A 16,077-nucleotide genomic window follows, 5' to 3' on the forward strand; every position below is an offset into this window, starting at 1 on the left:
ATGTCACTATATTTTTTAATTACATTATATTTTGATTAGTAAAACCGTCGCTCGCTCCCTCGCTCGCGCGGGCGCGATTGCGTCAGAACTTTAATGCAATTCATGTACGTTCAATCCGGTTACATGAAATATTTAAACTCACATCGATTTAACGTTCGCTTCGTGAGCAATACTTTTCACCAGTTAAAGACGAAGATAAAAACCGCCCTCAATGCGCAGTGAACAATGCTGCAGTTGAGATAACGCGATTCGACACACCTGTAAATATTTGGTATCGATCGAATTGGCGTGGTACGGTTTGTGCGATGTTCTTCTTCACCTACCTACCTACCCGCTTTTTCATCCCTTATCACCACGATCGCTATTGTGTTTACCAGACGAGCATTAAAAAATGATCGTCCGCGCCCGCAAAATCATACCAGTCTGCGCCCTCCCGTGCACCCCGTGATTTCACCCCTCTGCTACATCCGTGTGCATTATTCTCCGCCACAAATCCCCGCAACAAATGGCACCGCGAACAATAGTGTGGGCGCTTGATATTTGCACAGCAAGAGAGTTCGTGATTTCGAACATCGCCCACGCGCGTTGCACGGACGCCCACCCTCTTCGGTCTGAGCGCCAGCGTAACCGAGGATTTAGGCGAGGGGAGGAATTTTGCAAAATTGAGTTCGCCGCTTTAATGAGCGGACGCGGATCCTCGATAAACTCGTAACGAGACCGTGATGGAACGCCGCCAACGTTACATGAAAATTTCATATCGTTATAGTACGTTTGAAAAAGTTCTTTCTGGAAATTGATCCCCTGAGAGGTGTCAATAAACATCCTTCAATACTGATTTCAATATCTATAGAGAAGTATTTGTCAGAATAGCAAACATTCCTGAAAAAATGTCGTCATTAAGATATAATTACAATTAACATTCTTTCTCTCTGTCTCTCTTTCTCTCTACATATAATCGAGACAGAAATGAGATTGATGAGCAGGATGGACTCTAAATATGTAATATATTCTACATACAAGCATTATGGAATGCCAGATAAGCGAGAAAAGCGATAAGACGAGTTATAAACGTGCACAGGAAGTGAGAATTTTCACGAGATAAAGAGAGCCTTGATAGCGTTCGCGCGTCTTATTCGTCGTATTTCTCACGCCAGATATCACAGAATGTTAAGTGCGTGCATCGCACGGGGTTACTCTCCTCGGCTATAAATTTTCCCGATGTTAACGGTGCGTTGGCAGTCGTTAAAGATCGAATGAATCCACGTCTGGAAAGCAATCGGTAAAATTTCCCTTCCCGTGTAAAAGGTACCAGTCGACCAGCCGTGAAAGGCGTCTCTCGAGATACAGTTAAAATTCGATGGAGCTTCTAATCATGAAGTTTTATTGACCGCCATTGATCCGTCAAGCTCAATGCACTTATTTTTGTTATTACATTAATTATCACAGATGCCGATTATGATACGTGTTCGATGACGATGCTGTCGTTGTGCTTGTATTTCAAGCGATTGCTGGCTGCTCGTACGGTCGTATCGGCGAAACCGATTTCGCATTAAATGTACCAGAACGAATACGAATTCCTCGATCCGTGGGATCTGTGTAAGCGAGAGCGCGAAGCTCATGCGAAGGAAAATTTTATGCAACATCTGTTCAAGGCACCGTCATCTCATAGGGCTTAATGGAGGTACGCGAAGCATAAAGAAACATTTTCTCTGGTCTTTTACTTTTTTTTTAATACGTGAAAATAGACCGTATTTTAAAAGGTCTAGAATGCCAGGAAATATAGTAGAACGTTAGTTCACTGGAGAAGCGCATGAAAAAAAATCCCTTTTGAGTCTCAAGCGGGAATGCACAAAACTCTACTTAAGTAAAGTATTTCAGTGCACTCTTTTTCATTACGAGCAGAAATGTCATGTAGAAAGAACACTTTAGCAAGAATTTAAATTGTAATTGCAAATGGAGAAAGAAAGATTACTACTTCCGTCAATCTCAAACAGACTAGCTGCAGACGACAATTTTAATTTGTGAATTTGTCTGTCCTAAACAAATATTGTCTGTGTGTGTGGCCTGATTTTCATCAAAACTACATATCACACGAGAGAGAATGTGTACAGAAGAGTAATAATGTACGGAATTTCTGGTACACGCTATACCGCGTTAATCGTAAAACAAAGCAAAGCGACAGAAATAACGGGAGTTTGAAAAGATCATTGTGTTTTATCCAAATAAAAAGAACAGATTACGTAGATTACATTGTAACTTTCTCGTTAAATAAAAAGCTTTCACCTATGTCTTTTTTTCGTCACCACATAAAGAGTGGGAGACAAAGTCATTTATTTGCACATTTCTCCAAGAGTCAGATGATTGTTTTAACATCTTGCTTCTGTTAATTGACAGTCATCATAAGATCTATCCCGAAAAAGTGTTGAAACAATTTCGATATTTCGATATTTTCTTTGTTGTTTTTTGCAAGTTCTGATTAAAATATATAAAGGAATTATTACAAAATGCTTTCTGTGCGGCAAGCATCTTTTACTTCTCATTTTTTAGTTCACTGTATTCATACTTTAGTTCACTATATGAGATCTACGAGGACAAACAACTGCACTTGATATTCCCTGGTCAAAACAGCAATCGGCCTAGAAAGGAATCGCGGTTTTTAGATTATGTTTAATGGGACAAGCGCAACACAATTGCAGTCGATTTGAACGGCAATACAATTCTTTCGGAATGTGACTCTCTTTCTTTCCTTCTCTTCCTCCCTTTCTCCATTTCTCTCTCTCTCTCTCTCTCTCTCTCTCTCTCTCTCTTCTCCTTTCACGCAATTTCATTGGAACGCCGTGATTCGAGCGTTTGATAAAATAAGTCTATTAAAATAATGTTTACGGTGGATTTATATGGACAACTTTTTCCTGGCGCAATACCGTAATAAAATTCAACAACGTAATCTGCGTGCTATTCGATCTCATGCAGATGGATACGCCAATTTATTTTACTCGACTATTTTGAAATTTATTATACTTACGATCTACAGAACGTAAACATTGCGTATAAATAAACTGTCCTCGATATCGAAGTTTTATAATTGCCAGCACTTATTCGTGATATTCGAGTATCTAAGTGTGCTCTAGAAAATAAGAATGAGAAATTACAGAAATAAGCTCTACACTTTAATTAAAATATAATTGTAGACCAGAATAATGTACTATTCTATCTTTATTTATCTATTTTATGTTTTAAGGGCTAGAATTTTTTCATTTCTGAGTTTACGGTATTTTCAATAGCAGAGAACTCTAGGCAATATAAAAAATAATGATATCATCAACTCAGAACTCCTCGGAAAAAGAAAAAATTTCTAGGGGTAGAACTTTTTCATTTCTGAGTTTACAGTATTTTCAATAGCAGAGACCTCTAGGCAATATAAAAAATAATTATATCAACAACTCAGAACTCTTCGGAAAAAGAAAAAAATTTCTAAGAGCTAGAATTTTTTCATTTCTAAATCTAAAGGGTTTTCAATCGTCGAGAACTATTCGCAAATACCAAATAACAATATAAATAGCACAGAACTCCTCGGAAAAAGAAAAAAATTTTAATGGCTAGAACTTTTTCATTTCTAAGGCCCAATTTCTTCACCTCTCGATAACTTTATCCAAAAGATATCTCGTAGAATCAGTTTTCTTCACCTTTTTAACCTGACAGAATATGGTAATTTATAATAACATTCTAGACACTTTGTGTCAAAAGTGAGTAGTATAAAGAATAGCTATCCGTTAAGTACGTAATCAGAGGTTTCAATGAAGAAAATAAATTTTTAGTTATCTGAAAGATAGCTATTGAGAAGTATGAAGAAACCGGGCATAAATCTAAAGGATTTTCAATCGTCGAAATCTCTTCGCAATATGCCAAATCCACTCTTAAAAAAGCCGTGTTAAATGTCTTCGCGTGGAGGTTAACAATTTGGTAGAGTGTGATAATTGTGCATATAATAAATAATAGATGAATATTATTAGTCGAAAATATTATTAATATTGAAAAATAAAATAGCATGCGCCTGTGTTGTACTAGTGCTTTTAAATTTTAGATGTAGTAAATTTCAAAAAAACTGTTAACGACTTCTCTTTGCGGAACCTCAACTGACATATCAAAGCAAAATAAGAAATCCTATCGTATAGAATATCTGTCAAGAATGATCTGCAGAAACTCATCAAGATTCTAATTTAATAAAGAAAAAGAATTTAAACAAGAAGCTGTCTGCAATGAGAATTCCGCGCCCGTCGGACCACATTCGCTATTTTCATCCTTCGGCTTTTTCATCTGTATTAAATTAGAACTTCCGGAATACTGTTGTCGTTTCATTTATTTGTCATTTCTGGTTTTAACGAATACCTGTAATTATATTGCACATATTGAAAAAATCAATCATTTATAAACGTCCAATTAACTACTTGAGTGATACCTGTCGCTTAATCAACATTAATCTAAATCAACTGATAAGCTTGGATGCAGATAACAACTAGATGCATTGACACCAAAGAAAATGAAGAAGAAATATAAGAAATTAGGTCAGGGACTTGTAATAATTAAACTCGTAAATTAAAAAAATTAATAATCTTACTTAAAAACAGAAAAAGTTTTCAGGTATTATTACACCACCGACATGTTGCGAGAAAGCCTTTAAAACTTATTATTTTCATCGCGTTTGGTACTTGAAACTTTTGTTCAAGTTTCATATTACGCGTTACATTTAAGAAACAAGTTAGCACAATATCTTTAAACTTATAATATAATAGTAGTAGGTAAATAATTATAATGATAATTTTACTTGAAAGTTTTCTATGAATAGAATACAGAATATTAACGCTTGTTAGCGAAGTGTACTCCAAACTGCTTCCTCAGTATCTCCAATAAACTCGCCGTAAAATCCGCTCGAGGATACAGTAGCGACGAATAAATTAAAAACACTCTTCCTATATACTGCCATCAAAACATTCGCGTCACCATTATTAAACGAGCTCGAGGAAAGCTCGTCTACAAGGACGGAGAAAGCTCCGATAGATGTCTCGGTAACTGTGTATCCGATGTTAAAAAAATATTGAATTATAAAAAGGAAGAGAGAGAAGAAAATTTCACTTGGCACACAACAGAGGCTATATATGATAGAGATAAAAATCGTGCGCTCTCGCGCTCACGCACCCGCGCTCGTGATTTTCCCGGGTACGCTGACCGATGCAAAACTACTGAAAATGTCACAGGCGTGACAGAGGCCCGGTGGATGGATGTTACTGGATCGGGTTAAGTGGCTCTGGAGAAAGCCAGCTACCTCCGCCTTTTCCTTATGAAGTCACGAAACTGCCGGCGCGGTACCTCTATACCGCCGTGTCTACCCGCCGGCAAATCATCACGCCGGCCTTCACCCGGCGGTCGCGTCGCATCGTCAATGCAAATCGACGAGGAATAATAACGTCGCGCGGTCGTAAGCCGGGAAATTTTATCCTCTTAATCGGGACAACATGGATAAACGCTGAAACTCGCGGACCCGCGGGGATTCCGCGTGGGTTTATCGTGAGATATACGTGAAAGTTGTATTAGAACCTGCCGCGTTCGCGGATTCATTGCGACGCGAAAGTCTCACGATCGTTGGAATACACGCGAATTCGTAATTAAAATAATTTGAAAAATATATGTTTGAGATATAATATAATCGCAACAAAATGCAGGATAGTCCAAATGTTCTTCATGTTTATTCATGATGAGGGAATAATATGAAATGAATATTATGAAATATTATGAGGTAATAACATGTGAGACTGGCAGGGAAAATATTAATATTTTCTGTCAAGCATTATTTTGATTCAGAATATCACTGATACCAGCTTTATTAAATTCGCGGTTTGATAGCGGTTTCTGCGAATTTTGTAGATGCAGATCGCACTCGGAAAGTCTGTTTAATGACCGTGGTCTTTGAGAGCGAATCGTCGTTAATTACATTGTAGGTATTAACGCCGCAACGTGGAGAAGAGTTCGGAAGGAAAAATGCAAATTAGCTGTTGTTGCAAAAATGTAAATGAACCGCGGAATAAAACAGCGGGGGACGGAAGATTGAAACGCACCAGTGAAACGCTGTCTCGAGTTCTCCCAAGGACTGACAACAAATCGCAAGTTAAAAGGAGCTTCGCTAATCGCGCGATCATCTTATTTACTCTTGAAAGTACGTGTTTTCACGACAGGTAATCATAAGTTTGTGCCTCTTATCACAGCTCGTCGCACCGCTCTCAATTCCTCGTCAATGCACAGCTGAAAAAGGCGCCGCCTTTTAATCCCGGCTCGAGATCAGAATGACCTGTATATTTCGAGAAAAACTTCACCAGGAAACGTAACCATTCCACGTAACACCTTTCGCTTTATCTTCGCACGCATTTACCGTCTTAGTCCTACGCAGCGCATTTGCCTGTCGCATAGAAAACTAATTGTTCATAAAACTCATTGACGCATTACCATTCTCATTCCGATCTGCAATGGCCGGTTCAAAGAAGTACGTATAATTTTATAGGTCAAAGAGTAAATTAAATTAGCATATCAAATACAAGCATGCAAAAGTGTGCTCGAAAGCGCGGCGAACATTCAAAAGTGGTTAAGAGGTGCAAAGTAATTAAATATGTAAATATGTAAAAATATTGTATCCTGATAGTCATATTTTCACCGGAGATAGATTTATATCTCTCATGGATCGTGTACGAGACCGGTGCGGAAAAGAAAAGTAAACGGCACACTTTTGATCTGATGATGAGACTTTAGCCGCGTGCGGCGACTAGCGTGACCAGCTGGGTGACCAATCGGCCACGCAAAAATAGTGCACGTGAAGGTTGTGGGAAACGGTTGATCCGCGTTCCCGGTCTCGTGAGGTGCTGCTGATGGAACCAGCGAGATAGCAAGCTGCCTGGCAGAGCGAAGTGCGTCGGCGCTACGACGTCGTCGCGCCGGTGATCGATCAACGGATTTTCTTCAGGATCAGCGCGACCCGGCGTAGCCGCGCCGCAGGGTCACGGTCTGACCTTGGTAATTCGCGATGACGTCGCCAGAATTTCACGTATACGTGACGCACATGGATGTGACGCTCGATACTCGATGACGTTTCTGAGGAACGAGCACGCATGTCTTCCTCCGACAAGGAAACGCGAAAAACTTATGGAAACCACTGATGGAGGACTTTAAATATTTTGGACGTGGTGCAGAATAACTGCGCTGCGAGCAACCTGATCTGGTGAAAGATAAACGAGAATCATGCGGCTTTTTTTATCCTTCCACAAAGAAGGGATATGGAGAAACCAAGAGGAATGTACATTGCAAATTCACCGGATATCGGTAGAAACGAGGCGACGTTTGCGTCTGTTTACGGAAGCCTAACGCGTCCAAAGCGAGGGAAAAATGAACGTGCGCATCACGTGAAAGAGCAATCCTGACCTAGTTTTCCAGCCATGTCCTGGGTCATGACCATCGATTGTTTCCCCTCTCTGGCCATGGCGTCGCGACCCAAATGCTTCGGATCTTCCCTGGGATTAGGCGCTGTAACGATCCCCGGGAATTTATGGCGTCGCGCAAAGTGTCTTTCGCGCGCGGTAGCTCTACCACTTCTCGTCGCTCTCGTAATTGTGATATCGCGTCTCGGGATCTGGTCAGGTCGGTTACAGGTGTCTCCGACCAGCGCGTATGAAGCGGTTTAATTGGGATTTATGTCGACATCGCAGTCTTTCCGGATATTTCGCTGGTAGCCGCGAGAGATTCGCGCGTCTCGGAGCCTGTTCTCAGGATGATCTTTCACTGAGAGACTCGTTTAAATCTACGTGCGAACCGTGAGCCAAATTGGACGCACGAGTGATGAGAGATAGACAAGATTCTTCCTCCACTTACGCATTTCTTCAAATTGAGACCGGTATTAAATCACATGTTTCTGACGACAAAATAAATTATCATCGCGGAGCATTTGTCATTCAAAGATTGGGATTGTTTTTGGTGTTTTTTAAATGAAAAAGAGAGAGTTTTGTATGAAAATTTGTAGCTTATTAAAGACCTTATCATCAAATCACATTTGAAATCTGGAAATTGATATTTTCATGTAATGTGGCTTTTTCCACCACATATATATAGTATATATTATGTTACTTATGATAATATCAGGAGTACATAAACGGCCTCGAGGCAGATAAGATGATACATAAATTCAAGTATACTTCATAGAAGTACCTACCGTAAATTGAAATTATTAATCAACAATATACCAGTTTATATATAATAATTTATAGCATAATCGTGATTTCGCTTCTATTAATTCCTTTAATTAATACTAGCACTAGCAACATTGTATTATCACACAAATTATTGCAAAGCTAAACCAGAGTTAATATAATACATAGCTCGCCTATTGTCTGGCTTGTTGATTTTGCTCATGCATTGTGCACGCGATGTGATCGGTATATCGAGTTTCGACGATAACAAACGATAACGTCATGTTGCTTTCTACATTTCTTTTCGGTTCTATAAAAATACATTTACAGAGAGCCACGGGCCTTAACCCACTTACCGAAAGTCACGATCACGGTCAATGCTTGTGTGCTCGATCTTGCCGCGTGCGTCATGTTCTGGAGAGAAAAGAATCGTTCACACACCAGTCGGGGAGAATCATCCGATAATTCGTAGTTTCACTCGCCAGCGCGAATCGACTGTAACAAATTATATTAATATCTTGCGTTAATACTTAACTCGTTCACCATGTCGAATGCCGGATGCGTCTAACAAAAATTAGCCAACGTAATTAGTGATAAGTGAAGTAATAGCAATTAAATTGATTAACATATGTTTACCTCCATTGGCAGGCGCAAATACTCGCGTTTGCCAATGGAGGAACCGAGAATGTCGCGCGCATTAATTTGCTGTATCTCCCACACAGGGATGCAAAGAGAGAAGAAAGAGAAAGAGAGAAAGGAGGGAACACAGTAACGAGGCGATCACGTGGAGCATGTGTACTCGTAAGTAAATGAGATTCCATTCAATGATGGACGACGCCGTGCGCCGAAAGATACAGGTCCTGACCTACTTCAAGCCAGTCACGTTTGCGATCAAGGATTGACCCTTAGGTACTCTCTAAAGATGTATTCCTAAAACGGAAGTTAATTCGATGACCATGATTACACGATGAAGAGGACCCAGCAGGAGGGTAGGATGGTCTTACACTTGGAGCTTATTCCGACAAACGTGAACAGAGATGTTAGATGTCACCGCTCTGGAATTCTCTCATCCAAAAGTCACCGATGAGGCTTAGAGTACCGTATGAGTCTAACATGATTTAGAACACCACGAGAGGCACCGTAAATTTCTACTCCCGGTATTACCTTGACCGAAAAGACGCACAACAGTTGTGTTGCTTTGATTATAGAACATTGTACGTATTCTTCTGTGATCGGTATGGACATTGAGTAGTATTCTAAGTTTGTAATTTTACCGGTAAACAACACTCAACAAATAAAATTAATACAGAGTTTTCAAGGTTTCAGCATCAAAAAACTTAGAGACTTAGAGCGCGCCTAGATGCACTGGCAAAAACAGCTGTGAAAATAAATTTGTAAAACTTTCGCGCAGTGTCGTTTGTTTAGAGAACGACTGGCAAAAACTTTGGGGCTGCAAAATTATATATAAACTGCAGAATCCTGCTCCCCTTGCAGTATATTTTATCGCAAACCTAGGTCAGGCTATTTTTACGAGACACTCTTGCATTAATAATAAAACTTAAGTAACACTACATAATCAAGGAGAAAAAGTATGTGATCGATTATTTATTCGATTATTAAAAGTGCAAGGTCGGTTATACTATGATACAACATTGTATTTCAAAATTGCTTTCAAACTATTAGCAAGCATCTACTTTTTCAATTTTCTACTTCATGATTTTTCTCACGAGTACTAATAGTATACTAATACTATATAATAGTAATATACCACGAAGTTATCTAAGGAATTCATGAGGGATAAACATACAAAGTTTGCTAAACATCAACCGGGAAATGAATATTGCAACAGACTCAGCAACAATATGAGGAAGTCCAGATTCCAACGAAATTATTCGAATGCGTGGTTGAGCATTAATACAAAACAGTACCTGAAGTGAAAGAACATACCGAGACCGTTATCAATTACGCATTCCTGCGTTGCAAGGCTGCGTTTAAGAGAGCCACATATGGATTCTTCAAGAGTCGTCATAATTTCATTATGATTACACGGGAAGCAAATGGTTTCGTGGTTTCACCTCTCTCGTACGGGACACAATTGTCAATTATTGATGCACGTCCGCGACGACAACGCGTTGCCGTTGCTTTAGAATTGTTGAATCGGTTGCCATGAATTATGTTTCCTACAGTGAGCTCTAATCAAAATCTATTAGCAGCCCGTTACAACTGATTATGATTGCTCGATATCAAAACTATAATATTGATAACAAATGTTCATTACGTTGAAGATAAAGTATCTATTAAGGTCATGTATGAATTGGTGTGTATACTTAATGTTACTATGATATATGCTATTATCTGAATATTACTACTAATTATTTAAGTATTGATACATCGGTTAAGAGTATGTGAACGAACACGAAAATTATATATAAATGTTAATTATATGTATATTTCATTAGCTATTTATGTATCTGAAAAGATATTAATATTATCAATAATTAGTAATTCTTTATGAATATTTATAAAAACATCTCAAAATGTAAAATATTCTATAGCTTGCAAAAGTTTTACATAGTTTTATATAGTTACAGAAGCATTATTTAAAGAAAAATTATTTAAAGAATTATTAATTATTTATTAATAATAATATTAGTGAATAATATTAATAAATTTATTGTTCTCATTATTTTTGTACAATTTTTTACATATAAATGTACGATTATAAGCGAAAGGACAAAAATTATATTCTTCCGACGTCGGTACAGACTCGCATGATTAATCAGACAAAATCGACACAGTCATGTCCATTTGACTCCGAAATGAAGTGAAATTCGACTACGTGACGTGCCAATTAAGATTCCTGGTAGCGAATTGCCATCCGCGAAAGCCTTGTCAAACGTTTCGTCTCGCTCCGGTTACACAAATAGGATTACGAGTGTAACCTGTTTCCTTTGTGGAGACGGATTATGTTAATGAGCAGTGAAACAATAAACGGCGATATACACCGTACGTGTACAAATTACAGCTTAATAGCTCCAACAAATGATAAATATTTTACGGTCAATTAATAATTTATACCTCTCATGAGTAGGCGGTATTACGTATAACATGTTGCGAAACGTTAAGATATGCAATCCATTTGTAGAGAATACATATAAAATATCAAAGTAAAAAAAGTTCAAGTGTGAAAACTGTGCAGCATTTGATGCATAGGTTTTGCTGTCCCCTCTTTAGCCTCTCAATAAATGTTTAATGACACGCATGCAGATTTGCTAGTGATTTTCCGGCTTAGTATGGCCAAATTTGCGCATCGCACGCTTTCGCTGGAAACATGAAAATAATTAGGATTAGACGATATTGCAATTTCCGCTTGCAACTCGCGGCACCATTATCGCAGTAATGAGGAGCGTTTATGAGGGTTTCAAGCTTCTCTCAACGCGTGATAAAGCTTGGAGCTACTTTTGAAAATCACTTTTCTCTTATCTCTCTGGAGAATCCACGAGACGCCGGTTAAAAATAAGAAGACAAATTTTAATGCGCGAAATAAACCCGCTAATTAACAACGTTCTATGCAGCGTCGATATGCATACATATATGAAAATACATGTGTACGTGTGTACGGTTTTTATCTGATAATCCTCATTTCATTAGCGTATGTTATTAGCGATAATGAGGTAATATCATTAAAGGGACAGACTTTGTATCAAATGGACGATCAATGCGCGCGTTCATCTTGTAATACAACTCGTAACACCACGTAACGTTATTGTAATTATCATTTTGCATCTCTAAAAGCAAGAGCCACCATTAAATGCTCCTACGCAACGAGGAAAATCAAGGATACGCAAACGCCAGAAATTAGTCGTTTTCATAATTATTGTTATAAGATTAATAAAATATCTGAAGAATTCAACAATTTAAACAGTGCTTTTCTATGTTTGTGCAACACTTGGAAGAATATCGTCACGGCTTTTTGACAAATTCTTGAACTAGTCAAAAACTTATGTATTAATTTGATTTTTATATGTGGGAATAGTTTTCTTTCTTTCTTTCTTTCTTCATAATTAACCATTTAGGTAATGCGGATATTATTAGTCTATTAATTACTTGCTTGAAAGCGGCCGTTGATAACATTGTAATCCAGCGGAAAAATTACGCTTACATTACGGCTTGCTTCTCTCCGCTCTACATCACCTTAATAAGAAAAACTTATTAATTCCTCCATGAGAGTTACAACAAAGACGGAGCGCCCTGGAATTTTTTTAACATAACGAGGAAAACCTATTTATCTCTTTCAGGCCAATGCTCAAAGGCAATGCGCATCGTTACGCTTCTATTTTAATTAGAATATGTGAAGTCCCTTGCACTGACATGATAATGACGACTCAGTGTTCGATTACTTATTGCAAAAGCCATCGTCTATAATGTTGATTAAAAATTAAACGAGTTAAACGAGGTGCAGGAAGCACCTGTAGCAGTACCTTGATAATCATCATTTTGCAAATGTATTATCTTGGACGTGAGAACGAACACATTATTATGACTGGAATTTTATCTTCCGCCAGAAATACATTTCCCGCAGAATGAAACTGCGGCCATGAAATTCATTTAACCGCTTCTTACTTGGAGAACAGATTTTCACGCGCATTACGGAACCCGTAACGATACCGTATATTTTTCTCGGCGATGCTTGTCAGTGCATTTAGTTGAAAACATCGACGTGATTCCGCGACGGTAAATTATCTGGAGTGCTGAAAAGTTTCACCGACGTGATTCTGATACGAGAGCGACGTTTTTCAATGATATATAATATTATAATAATAATAGAGATTCCGCGCGACAAGTACTCATGACGCAGCGCGGAACATCACAGCTGATGGTCAATCGTCATCGTCAATCCTGATCGCCTCTTGTCAACGACTTTGTCAGCTGACTATACGCTCTCATTGCGCCCATCCGAGCTCATTCTTGTCTGACAGTCCCGTCGAAGGCTCTTTCCTTTCCGTCGATGACGGGCGTTGATCACATCTCATTTTCACGGTGGTATCGGCGACGGCGTTTCCTGAATGGGCAGACAGAAACCTGGAGCGACCAAGAGCGGCCGCTGGATGAGTAGGACAGTGTGTCGCCGTCCTGCACGTTGGGGCCCCGTTCTTCTCCACGTGACCTGGCCACTGACCCACTTTGATTTCTCCTGGCATCCTCTCTTTCTCTGCTTTTCTTTGTCTCTCTCTGTCTCTTCCCCCGATGACTCTCCTTCCGCGGCTCTCCCCTCGCCAGACGTTTCCGTGTCCTCCACCGTGAGGTCTCCCCTCTTCTGGTTCGATCGGGCTTCCGTCGAACGCATGTTGCCTCCACCATAAACGACCTCCACCATCGGCTCAACCGGCCACCACCACCGATCTTCGGCGAAGGCGCCGCTGATGACTTAGCCATGCGACTCCAGCAGCACATGCTGTGGCACAAGGTACGACGGCCAGACAGGTACCATCCCGTTTGCTAGCCGGATGGACGATCGCGACGATCGCGCGGTACAGATCGATGCGAGCGCGTGAGACTCACGGACGGAACCTCATCAAACGCGATTTCTCAGTTTCGGCGATAAGTCTCGCGCGAAAACGGGTACTGGGATCCGCCGATGTCACCTGCAGGCTGACGATCGACGAGTGTGACTCAACACGCGCGGCAAAGAGAAATCGATAATCGTGGGAGTACCGGTATCATTATTTCGAGATTCGAACTCGCGATTGCGCACGCGGCGCATGATTCCGTGCCGATCCGAATCGAGCGGCAAGGCGAGAGGAAGTTCAGTGAGGAAGTGCGGAAGCGGAGGGAACCAGTGATTTTGAAGAGGAAGTCACGCGGCAGAGGACGGTCGCAACAAGGGCAAGGTCGCGTTTCCTCTCTCCTTCTCTTTGTCTCTCTATCTGTCGCACGTGCGGAAGACCGGACGTGGACTTCGTTTGCCGGGATCAAGACGACGTTATGAGACGCGCTTAACACGGGCCCTCTCAGTCGCACTCCAAAGGTTAATGCGTTGCACGGTAAGTGGTTCGGCCTTAGAAAGGTTGTTTGATCGATGACGCGACGGTGGGTGGAGCGGGTGCGAGGTAATTTCCCCTGTGTACGAGATTAACGGAAAGGTCGAGTTGCTCGATCTTCATGATGCATTACATCCCCTTCGACTCGGGAGCTGTTAAAGCAGTTTTGCACTTAGCGTGGCGTGAATTACACGAAATTTAATCGCGCCTGAGTAAAGGATACGTATGTACGTACGATAGAAATGATTTTACAGAATTACGTGTCTTGTGAGGGAAGTTCCCGATGCCATTCGCGTGAGATTCAACAGATGGTCTCGATAAGAACTATCGTAACGAATTACCTGACAAACATTTAGCAGAAACAGATGTACGATATTTAATTATATTATTTTAAGAATTCGATAATTGACAACAAATTGAATTACTTAAGGATTTCAACGCGATACCGTTAAACTTATTTATTATTTACGGAACCCACGTGGTCCACATAAGCAAACAGCGTGATTCATCAGTTCGCCGTCGCAAATTCGAGCTAATCTCGCGGGAGAAAGTGCAACACGAGGTAATCGCGCGACTATAAAATTCAATGTCGGCAAATACACGTGAGTCCCAGGAATCAAACACTGTCCATCCGAAGCAGAACGTCATCGAGAATCAGCACAATCGGCAAGCACGATAATTCGAGCGTGGCAACGGGAGAAAGCCGGGTTCCCAACATTGGGCGGCGTGATAAAACGAAGCATTCCGATACACGTGGAGGCTTATTCCTCATGCTCCGTTGCACCGTGACGTTTCAATCTTCCGTCTCCCTTTATCCTTCTCTCTCTTTCTCTCTCTCCCTCGCCTCTTTGACTTCTTTTCTCGATTTTCTTTTCATGTAGCTCGTCCACGCGTCGTTAAACGCGAGCGCGCGACGCGTCTCCTCGAGCTAGACGCCGAAAGTAGCAGGAAGTATCTCCGGCGTACAAATCGATGATGCAAGTAACAGAAATCGCGACCTGGCTCGCTCCGCACGCGAATTTGCCCTCGTTCACCGACAGACGAGAGACGCCCGACGCGAAATGCACCGACCGTGAAGCGCACGCTTGAGTCACGTTGAAGTCGGCGCCGCGCGAATTAATGCTCGCGGAACAACCGTCACGCACGAAACCGACGAAACTCCTGTAACGCGGCCGCGAGCACAGTTATGTATGAAAATTTAAAATCGTCGAGCTGATAAGAAAGTGGTAAAGGTTGGTTGGCGTTGCCACACCGGTTTCCACGTGCCACGATCCATCATCTATACCTCATCTCTTTCCCGCATTGCTCATTGATGTCTTTTTGATCCAGATGGGAGCAGAAAAACTGAAAGGTTTATGAGTCTAATGGAAAGTCGTAAAAGTGTAATTAGTTTTCGAAACGGGTAAATGAGTTGAGACTTATTTTCACTTTTCGAAGGTTCTCTATAACTCCTCCATGCGTAGCGAGAAACCAAGAGGAACCCAACGGACGAGAGATCTCTCACGTTGACCCCTAGCAGCGCCTAACGCACACATCCTTCATGTGTGTGCACGCTCGATGTGTACCTAAGGTATGTGGCGGCGGGTCGTAACGGTTGTCGACGCTTCGACAGTTCGTTGTCGCTCTTTCCAATCATGTAGGCTGATTTGTGCACTTAACGCTTCTACGTGACGCTTTTTACCGGTTCATTCGCTGGATGAGAATCGCACTTGCAACACGTGGCGCCTTCTAAGTCTAAATTAAGGTCATGCAAACAAGAAATTCTTCAGCAAAGCAGTTTCATGCGCAGAGGATGAACTATAATAATTTAGATA

General features: G+C 40.7%; 1 long non-coding RNA gene across 1 annotated transcript; it reads left to right on the plus strand.

Moving 5' to 3' along the window:
* Positions 1-4,031: 4,031 nt before the first annotated feature.
* LOC105286747 lies at positions 4,032-12,138 on the plus strand. Its single transcript, XR_895307.3, has 2 exons — positions 4,032-7,930; positions 8,945-12,138. It is a non-coding gene; the product is annotated as an uncharacterized LOC105286747 (long non-coding RNA).
* The last annotated feature ends 3,939 nt before the right edge of the window (positions 12,139-16,077 follow it).

This window comes from Ooceraea biroi, chromosome 1, assembly GCF_003672135.1.
Source record: "Ooceraea biroi isolate clonal line C1 chromosome 1, Obir_v5.4, whole genome shotgun sequence".
Classification (NCBI taxonomy): domain Eukaryota; kingdom Metazoa; phylum Arthropoda; class Insecta; order Hymenoptera; family Formicidae; genus Ooceraea; species Ooceraea biroi.